The sequence below is a fragment of the Mixophyes fleayi genome, chromosome 4, assembly GCF_038048845.1.
Source record: "Mixophyes fleayi isolate aMixFle1 chromosome 4, aMixFle1.hap1, whole genome shotgun sequence".
NCBI classification, from domain to species: domain Eukaryota; kingdom Metazoa; phylum Chordata; class Amphibia; order Anura; family Limnodynastidae; genus Mixophyes; species Mixophyes fleayi.
The window spans coordinates 314,956,355-314,967,399 of NC_134405.1; the positions used below are offsets into that span (position 1 = coordinate 314,956,355).

General features: G+C 39.2%; 1 long non-coding RNA gene across 1 annotated transcript; it reads right to left on the bottom strand.

The window, feature by feature from the left end:
- Positions 1-1,141: 1,141 nt before the first annotated feature.
- LOC142152949 (uncharacterized) lies at positions 1,142-10,819 on the bottom strand. The gene is made up of 5 exons (XR_012691415.1): positions 10,669-10,819; positions 6,683-6,777; positions 4,403-4,445; positions 2,981-4,069; positions 1,142-2,319 (listed from the first exon to the last, which is right to left on the bottom strand). It is a non-coding gene; the product is annotated as an uncharacterized LOC142152949 (long non-coding RNA).
- Positions 10,820-11,045: the final 226 nt, after the last annotated feature.

The following is an 11,045-nucleotide window of genomic DNA, read 5'->3' on the forward strand; positions in this document are numbered from 1 at the left end:
GCAAATTTAAGTAATTTAGAACTCTGACAATCATCATCATCACCATTTATTTATATAGCGCAACTAATTCCGCAGCGTTGTACAGAGAACTCACTCACATCAGTCCCTGCCCCATTGGGACTTACAGTCTAAATTTACTAACACACACAGAAACAGAGACAGACAGACTAGGGTAAATTTTGTTAGCAGACAATTAACCTACCAGTATGGGTTTTTTTTTGGAGTGTGGGAGGAAACAGGAGCACCCGGAGGAAACCCACGCAAACACAGGGAGAACATACAACTCCACACAGATAAGGCCATGGTCGGGAATTGAACTCATGACCCCAGTGCTGTAAGGCAGAAGTGCTAACCACTACGCCACCGTGCAATGATTATTTACCAACCTGACATAATGTTTATTTTAGAGTAGGAAGAGAACATATAAGCTAGTATACATAATCGCTTAAGTTGTAAATGTAGCCGTTATACTTGTATTGCATCAGTATTCCCTTTAATGTAAGGAAAAGGATGATATAAGGAAGGCTTTGTTCAGACCTTCTTTAGACCTCGCTTGTGAGATATGAAGACTGTGCCCAAACTCCTCTAGTTAAATATTCTTTGATGCATGATTCAATGTGAGGGCTGCTTGTTGAATATGGGGTCTCCATGCACTGATTCTGAGGAATTATGTGTTTTTCTAACAACTTATTGAAGCTAAATCATTTTAATTGTGATATTAAGTATTACATATTTTATATACATAGTTTGTGAGTGTTTCATTCTTTCTTAGTGCTAGTATTTCAGGATTATAACTTGACATCTGCTATATTTTGAATTCACACTAAAATATAATACAAAATAGAGAACCCAGCAACATCATGTAACTATGTAACACATAAGACTATAGCACTTATACTCACATAGCGTCATGTATTGATCCACTGCTTTAACATGTAACAAATAGAGGCAATGCTGTGTTCAACGCACTGAGTATGTATTAGAATTATGTAGTGCTAGCAGATGCAAGACCTGTGTCTGCTTAGTACCTGGAGCAATAGATTACTTAATAAAAACAAAATATTCCTAATGATAATAACAACAACCTAATGGATGGGTGGTATAGATGGAAAAGAGAAACATTAAAGATATAGAGGTTTATTTAAATTTGGCTCATCTCTTGGGACTATATACACGGATAGAATGATATGCTATTTAGTGGTGCGTCTCCACTCTCCTCTTTGGGTCATGCCAATTGGTGTCTTGACTTTCCTCTGATGAAATCACTTGTAGGAGATGAAACGCGTTAGAGGACAGGAGACTCTGACTTCATGCCACTAAAGTTAGTGATTCGTGCCATCACACTGTTTCTCAAGTTTGTCCATCACTTGTTATATTTGATATTTCACTGCCAATGCAGTTTCCATTATTACCATCAGGCATCGGTGAGGCGGGTCAGGAGAGATCTCGCTCTCTGTCAAACAGGAGCAGCTTGTATGCATACTCAGTTCAGCCGGATTATATCTTCCTACCAGGGGAGTGCCGCCTTGAGCTACGGTATTTATATGCATTTGATATTTATTTGCTAACACCTGGACCTGTGTATAGAACTCAATACTTGTGACTAAAATTGAGAGTTACTGCCCTGTCCATAACACATGCGGCTAAATTGTAAGAGCACTTTCCGGAATTTTATATGCAGGTTAAGTTGATACCCCTGCACTGACTGTCTCTATACATCTATAACTATGAAAGCTAGAATCAAGTGGCTGACTAAAACAGAGTGAATATTCTTATTTTAGTTCTCTAAATATTTGCCGGCATCGACAAATTGCTCTATATGGCATTGGCTGTTTAATCAAAGTTGTTGAAATAAGCACCTCTAAGCCTTAAAATATCAGGTGCAGGGGGGCAGCTCGGGAGAAGTCTTGAATTCTGGAGTGGGATGAGGTGGTCAGAGTGGAGGAGAGGAGAAGGTCATTGGCCGATCGCAAGGACCGGGTGGGAGTGTGGATGGAGAGGAGATTGGAGATATAAGGGGCAGTAGAGTGGGAGAGAGCCTTGTAGGTGAGGTTAAGATGTTTAGAAAGGATTCTGTAGGGGAATGGGAGCCAATGTAGGGCAAGGCAGAGAGAGGAGACAGAAGAGGAGCGGCGAGAAAGGAAGATAAGCGCTGATTTTATTCTATAATGTGTATATATTACTCATGTATTTTACATATTTTATGAATGTAGTTACATTAAAAATTGTTAAAGATTTATAAAGTTTCACAGATTCATCAATCGCCAGGTATATTTTTGAGGTGTTTTCCGTCCATCCATAGCTCAGATCCCAGCGATACTGCAAGAGAGCAAATACATTGACATAAATACAGCAGGAGGAACAAGATGGAAAAGCTGTAATATATCAGTGTTTAATGTGTTGAGGAAACTTTGTTCAGCATATATTCAATGGTAAAGCTAAGCGAGACTTCTCAGGCTTGTAATCTGCGGACTGTGGAACTGGGGAAATATTTTCATGTTTCAGACAAACTGCACAGTGTAAATGCAAATAAAAAATAAATAAACATAATTTATATTATTAAAGTAATAGAAAAATAACACTTAACACATTTAGAAAATAGGTTATTCTATATATTATCTTACATTAGTTTTGTACACAATTTTTATTATCCTATCCCTAAGATATAGTATAAAATATAGTAGCCAGCAACATCATGTAACTATGTAACACATGAGACTATAGCAGTGTAACTCACATAGCGTCATGTATTGAGCAACTTCTTTAACATGTAACAAATAGAGACAATGCTGTGTTAAACACATAGAGCATGTATTAGAATTATGTAGTGTTAGCAGATGCAAGAACCGTGTTTGCTTTGCACCTGGAGCAATAGATTACTTATTAAAGTCTAAATATTCATAATGATAATAACAACAACCTAATGGATGGGTGGTCTAGATGGAAAAGAGAAACGTGAAAGATATAGGGGTTTATTTACATTTATTTACATTCGGCACATAATAATTATCTCTCGGGACTATTTACAAGGATAGAATCAGATGTTATAGAGTGTGTGCGCTTCCCCTCTCCTCTTTAGTTGATGTTAATTGAGGTCTTGGCTTTCCTTCCATTCATGAATGGGATCCCAGCGATACTGCAAGAGAGCAAATACATTGACTTAAATACAGCAGGAGGAAGAAGATGGAAGATCTGTGATATATCAGAGTTTAATGTGTTGAGGAAACTTTGTTCAGCACATATTCAATGGTAAAGCTAAGCAAGACTGGGGAAATGTTTTCATGTTTCACAGGGAATAAGCTGTGTGGCAGCTGTTACTCATATTAATAAATAATAAATAATAATTAATAATATTAAACTAAATAGAAAGATAACACTGAACACATCTAGAAAATTGGTAATTCTATATATATTTTCTTATATTAGTTTTGTACATAATGTTTATTATCTTGTGATGCTGTTCTTTTTGCTATGCATAGCTTTAAATCAGAAGGAGGTGACACCCTGAGGTTCTCTGGATGTTTCCTGGCAGGCTGCAATCTACAACTCCATCACAGCCAGAGCGCTCCAGTTTAAGCCTACATTAAGTGTTGTGGTATTTATTGGCACAGCAACAGCCTATGAGGCTACATGTGCAGTCCCACTGAATTATGATACAATAGATAAATGCAATCAGGAAACACATTTTCATGCTCTGTGATTGAAGAAAAAGGTCTCAGTTTATTTGGTCTCTTAAGACACTTATTTTCTCTTCTTTGGCCAAGGCAAGGTCTTCAAGCTCTTCTTGGCACCTTTACTGGGCAGCATTCTCGATCAACCGACTGGTTCTTACCCTCTGTTCTTGCAGATTTTTGTCATCCAGCAAGCACTGGACCCTGGCATGGAAAACATTTGAGAGGAGGCAATTAGATGACCTGCAGCCGAACATGAATACTCTGTCACACCTGCTGTCATGCAGCTTAGAAAAGATCCAGTTATCTATATCTTAAAACTCGGTCATTTTCTGCCAGCTCTTGCAGGGTTTGGCTCGCAGGGTGTTTTCATTTTGAGCCCCATTCATGAAACCATTCTCCTGGAACATAAGAGAAATTAGCAATGAAGGAATACCAGTCCTTTAGACAACAAATGATTGTATTTAGAAGTAATAGATTAAGCTCGAGGGAGACTAAAACCTGAGCGTTGTGTACATAACTATTTGGCCCCACTAAGGGTTAGCTAACCAAGGAGAGGGTGATGCCTATGTACAGATCATAGTGAGCTCAGGATTAAAGGAAAAGACTATATAAGGACAAGGAGGAGTCAATTAATTCTCTTGGGATCCAGACAAGCAGCCCTCCCACCCATTCCCAACTGCTGAATCCAGTGCTATCATGTGCCTTAGAAAAGATCCAGTTATCCATACCTTAAAATCGATTTTTCTGAGCCACCTTCTTGAACCCGGTCTCCTGGAACATAAGACACATTAGCAAGGAAGGAATACCAGTCCTTTACACATCAAATTATTGTATTCACAACCAGGGCCGGATTAAGGGAATGGAGGCCCCTGGGCTAAGGAGGCCTCCATTCCCCTGTGAGGGCCCCCCCCCCGTGATCCGAGCTGCCCGCGCCTCCCCCCTGGCACTTACCTCCTTCTCCGGCGCGCTGTACGCTCTTTACTAAGGAGATCTCGTGAGAGTGACACTCACGAGATCTCCTCAGTAAGGAGACTACAGCGCGCCGGAGAAGGACCGCAGTGAAAGTGCTCAGCAGCACTGATCGCGGCGGGGGTGCCCCCGCCCCCGACCAATCAATACTGCTGCTGAGCACTTTCAAGGGCCCCCTGGATGCCATAGGCCCCTGGGCTGCAGCCCAGTTAGCCCTATGGTTAATCCGGCCCTGTTCACAACTCACTACTACTAAATGTGTCATGCTGGAGGAAAAAAAACCTTTGTTGAACCTGCAAGATCCATCTGACATTCTGAAAGCATGTTTGATTGTTGCACAAGACAATTAGTGGATGGTAAAATAGTCCTTGATATGAAGATTATCTCACCTGGCTATCCCTCTTATAAGACTCCTCTGGTGTAGCACCTGTCCTCTGTAATGCTCTCCCTCTTTCTCATCACCATCAAAGGTTTAACCTGTCAGTGTATTTTCTTCAGGAAAGCTATCATATCTCCTAGCTGCTCTATTTTCTGGCTATCTCCACCATACACCACATAATGCCCAAATCACACTCTCTGTATCTAATGCATTAATCTAGAGTATTCTGCGGTGCCATCAACAAAATCCTTAACTTTGTATTCTGACCAAAACCAGCTGGTCAGCCAGATCACTAAGTACTACTGAGGGCTTACAATATTAAACCCTACTCACCTGCACAAAACACAGACACTTCTACCTTCTGTATCAATTCCTTGTTTTCTATTATGTAGAAAGCTCCTGTGAAAAAAGCCCTTTATTTCCCTCAGGCTATGTCCTTATATGTAATTCTGGTTTGTGCTCAGTGTATGTTTAATCTCCACCTTACAGCTCAGTGGAATATGCATTATAAATAATAGAAGGAATACTGGACCCTCACTGAGTAATATAAGGATATTAGACGACACAGAGGGGAATCTGAGAAGATGTATATGTTACATTAGAGGGTGTGTTGTGGCTTTTAGTATGTGAGTAGTGGTTCTTGGCAAGGAAAGTGCAATTTTAGTATTTTTATTAGCAATTTAATTTGGAATAATTAATTTCCTTACTTGTCTGTGTTTTTGCAATGAGAAAAAGGAAAACGTCAGCACAGATCAGCAGTGCTTTGTGGCTGTGTAAATAATATCTGAACAAAAGTTTGTAAAAAATGGCAAAAAATATGTAAATAAAAGCCTCTCCTTTCAACGATATGTAATTCTTACAGTCAATGATGGCCACCCTAAAACTCTGACCCCATTAAAAGACACTTGTCTTCTCTGCCCTGGCACTACCCTCCATTATATCCAGTCTTATAAATAACATCCATGGATAAGTTGTAGAAATGTGTTGTATCAACAGGAAGAAACTTAATGTATATAACCAGCATGTCCACATCTGTTCATAGACCCTATAACTATGTCAGACCTTGTATGAAGTTCTCCTCTTTGGTATTGTAATACTCAGAGAACTAGGTGAAGATATTTTGATGTATTTATGAGGATGCACTAATTGGGTGGAAATAACTATGGGAAGAATTAGGAAAAGTCTAGGAAAGAAGTTATTCTTGTAAAACTGGCAGATCACCAAAATGTAAAAATTGTTCTGCTCGTGAAGGGAAAAAATCATATTCGAAGAATAAAGGGGTTAAATAATCTCTACTGCAAAACGAATACCCAAATTTGCCTATGGGTGTACAAGTAGGTGCCTTCCCATATCCTAGACTCAGCTAGAATCACTTCCGGTCTACCCAGCTTCTCCAATCACAGCTACCTCCATCTTGGTCTGCAAAATCTATGTGTTGTCACAAAACAGCGTTTGTACTTTGTGTAGTGTAAATTATATTCATAGAGAAACATTGATAAACACAAATAAAAATAAAACATTGTATTGAAAAGTAATACTGCCATTTGTCAGGCTCAGGAGACATCTACTAAAGTTTATGTCAGATCTTCTTTTTGCATAAACACAAAGAAACAGACAACAAAATGCACCTTTACTGTAAACACAATCTTGTGCCACTTACATTAGGTCACGAATTCTGTAACTGTTGATGGGTCATATGATGACCGGTCTCAGTCCCCCCATCTGGACTGAGCCAGGCGTAATTTTTCTGAAATTCTGGGCCATGTGAAAGCAAATAAAGCGAATTTTAGTGACATAATCTGGAATTTAGCAAATCAACTATTCACTGCAATTATTAATGCTGCTAATTGCTTTACAGAAACCATAAAGGGCCGTAATAACAACACAAAGCATATCTGTGGGAGATCTCACTGGGAAGGTTACAGCGATGCATTCTGGGAAAGTCTTCTATACTAAAAAGAAAACTTCTTCTTCCAATTGGCAGATCAGAGTGTCGCATGTACAGGACCCCAGAGTTCTAGAGGAATACACAGCTACCAGTGACTGAAACACTTATTTGAATAAATACTCGGCTCGGTGTAGTGTCAATTAAGCTAATTGGACGGGTGCTACCGTGGCAGCTGTCAGATCAGCTTTATTGTTCCATCTGTAATAAATGCTGTGCTTTGTTATAAGTGAGCTGATTCTGGAGAAATTACCAGCACTGGATGACATGAGACCTGCCACGGTCTGTCCTCTCATAGGACACTTACTATACTGCCAACTTATTTTGAATTAAACCTATAAAAAAAATATAAAAAATAGCTTTTAACGAAATTTATAAGCAAGCTCACAATCTAAAGTTTCTTATATTTAATGGGAGAATCAGGTGATCGTTGCATGGATGTCCGAGTGAGAGCAGCCATCTTGTGGTGAAAGCAGCCATCTTGTGGTGAGAGGCCACAGTGAAATGAGAACCATGGAAGGACTGACGTCTACGACAGTCCAATGTATTTATGTGATATATGACACAGTGAAGATGCTTTAATGGGGGCTATTTTCCTTATCTAAGTAGTAATAAAATATATTGTTCTCTCGGCAATGAAGAATCTTTTAAATTTAAAATCTAGTGTCAAGTTTTTTTTTTTTAAAGAATGAAGCCGGGGGCTTTGCTAAATAGGGAGAAGCCCTAAATCCAGCAAAAAAACTCCCTATTTCTGCAGACATACAGAATGATCACTAGCCTCACCTTTACTCCAAACAGACTCTCATCCATACCTGAATGAAAAGTCCTGGGCTGGTATCTCCAGGCTTTCGATTGCTGACAGAAGTATGCGCCGGAGATGAGCGACTCAATAACAACAATTTCTCTCTGGGAACAAATAAACACATGAAAAGATTAGTGGTACGAATTACCATAGGGAAGCAAAGTGACAGAGTGACGTCATGCTTAAAACCAGCATTCTTGTGTCTGTATGTTTAAGGTTTGGATAAAAATTATTGTTCGCTGTTCGGTGATGACTGGGTCAGTAAATACTAGAAGGTAATTTCCAAAAGTGCAAAAGCCAAGCTCATGCAAGCTGCTAGTAGGTTAGATAATCACCAATCAGAGTCTGCTCTCACTGTATGGGGTGAAACCAACGTAAATAGAGCTTCATTTTTTAATATAAATAAACTTAAAAATAATACGTTGAAGAAATTTTTTTTAAGAAATGGATACAAATATATTAATAAAAGCCTCTCCTTACAACAATATGTAATCATTACACTCAATAACGGCCACCCTAAAACTCTACACACTGACCCCATTACCAGACACTTGTCTTCTCTGCCCTGGCACTACCCCCATTTTATCCAGTCTTATAAATAACATCCATGGATAAGTTGTACAAGTGCGTCGTATCAACAGGAGGAAACTTTATGTATATAACAGCATGTCCATATCTGTTCATAGACCCTATACCTATGTCAGACCTTGTATGAAGTTCTCCTCTTTGGTACTGTAGTACTCAGTGAACTAGGTGAAGATATTTTGATGTATTTATGAGGATGCACTAATTGGGTGGAAGTAACTATGGGAAGAATTATGGAAAGTCTATGTTTTCTCATTATTTGCCCATATAACAGTTATTTGTGTAGATTATGGAATAAGAAAGTTATTCTTGTGAAACTGGCAGATCACCAAAATGTAAAAATTGTTCTGTTCATGAAGGGAAAAAAATCATATCCAAAGTATAAAGGGGTTAAATAATCTCTACTGCAAAACGAATACCCAAATTTGCCCATGGGTGTACAACTAGGTGCCTTCACATCTCCTAGACTCAGCTAGGATCGCTTCCGGTCTACCCAGCTTCTCCAATCACAGCTGCCTCCATCTTGGTCTGCAAAATCTATGTGTTGTCACAAAATAGCATTTGTACTTTGTGTAGTGTAAATTACATTTATAGACAAACATTGATAAATAAAAATAAGTTATGGCTGAAAACATTGTATTGAAAAGCAATACTGCCATTTGTCAGGCTCAAGAGACATCTACTAAGGTTTATGTCAGATCTTCTTTTTGCACAAACACAAAGAAACAGACAACAAAATGCCCCTTTACTGTAAACACAATCTTGTGTCACTTACATGAGGTCTTGAATCCTGAAATTGTTGCTCGGTCTTATTATGACTGGCTTCAGTCCCCCCATTTGGATTGATCCAGTCATATACTTTCTGAAATTCTGGGTCATGTGAAAGCAAATAAGGTGAATTTTAGTGACATCATTTAGCAAGTCTATTATTCACTGCAATTATTAATGCTGCTAATTTCTTTACAGAAACCATAAAGGGCCGTAACAACACAAAGCATATCTGTGTGAGATCTCACTGGGAAGGTTACAGCGGTGAATTCTGGGAAAATCTTCTATACTAAAGAGAAAACTTCTTCTTCCAATTGGCAGATCACTGAGTGTCCCATGTACAGGACCCCAGAGTTCTAGAGGAATACACAGCTACCAGTGACTGAAACACTTATTTCAATGAATACTCAGCACGGTGTAGTGCCAATAAAGCTAAAAGGAGGGGGGCTACCGTGGCAGCTGTCAGATCAGCTTTATTGTTCCGTCTGTAATAAATGCTGTACTCGTTATAAGTGAGCTGACATTCTAGAAAAATTACCAGCACTGGAAGAAGTGAGTGTTTGGTAACTTCTCCAGAGAACTGCCTGTCCTCTCGCATTTCATTTACTATACTAACAACTTATTGTGAGTTAAAAAGATATAAAAAATAAAAAATAGCTTTTAACGAAATCTGTAAACGAGCTCACAATCTAAAGTTTCTTATATTTAAACAGGTGAAGCAGGTGAACATTGCATGGATGTCCGTGTGAGAGCGGCAATCTTGTGGTGAGAGCGGCCATCTTGTGGTGAGAGCGTCCATCTTTTGGTGAGAGCAGCCATCTTGGAGTAAGAGCGGCCATCTTTTGGTGAGAGCAGCCATCTTGTGGTGAGCGTGGCCATCTTGTGGTGAGAGTGGCCATCTTTTGGTGAGAGCGGCCATCTTGTGGTGAGCGTGGCCATCTTGTGGTGAGCGTGGCCATCTTGTGGTGAGAGCGGCCATCTTGTGGTGAGAGTCCACAATGAAATGAGAACCATGGATGGACTGAAGTCTATGACAGACTGATGTGTGATGGTGATATATGACACAGTGAATACGCTTTATTGGGAGATATTTTCCTTACCTAAGTAGTAATACAATATATTGTTCTCTAACAAATTAAGTACTATCTTTAAAAATTAAAACCTCTTGTCAACAGTTTTTTAATGAATTAAGCCAGGGGTCTTGTTAAATAGGGAGAAACCCTAAATCCAGCAAAAAAAACCTCCCTTATTCTCCAGACAGACTGATCACTAGCCTCACCTTTACTCCAAACAGTCTATTATCAGTATCATCATACAGACAGAGCACATATTAATATAATATACAGTGTACAGAGAGAATATTTGGTACAAGATACATACTATAGACAGACGTACTGACACAAGTGACTCCTTTCTCCATTTTACATCCCCCTGGTTACTGGGGCCCTCAGCTATACCCACCCTGTGCACTCCTGCTCTGGTTCCCACTAAACCACACATGGAGATCTGAATTTCACATGTTTTTAAATCCCCAGACTTTTCTCACCTCTTCCCAGTTCTACTGTATCCTTCAGCTGAGAGCTCCTGCTAACACACACCTGCCAACAGCTGAGTCACGTCCACTTAAGAATAGGCCAACAGCGTCCAACACTGAACAAAGCCATAAAGCTTTTTATAAACAAAAAAAAAAAGATGAAAAAAAAGTGCTGAGCTTGTAAAGCCCAAAAACCCGCAACCTGCAGCAAGCAGAAAAAAAATGCAACTTAAAAATAAAACAAGCCCAATTCCACTTGTTATAAGCGAAATTGGCAACTATGTTTACCATACCTTCTAAATATGAAAAGCTGAGGTGTTGCCTATAGCAACCAATCAGATTCTATCTGGCTTTTATCTAGTACCTTCTAGAAAATGATAACTAGAATC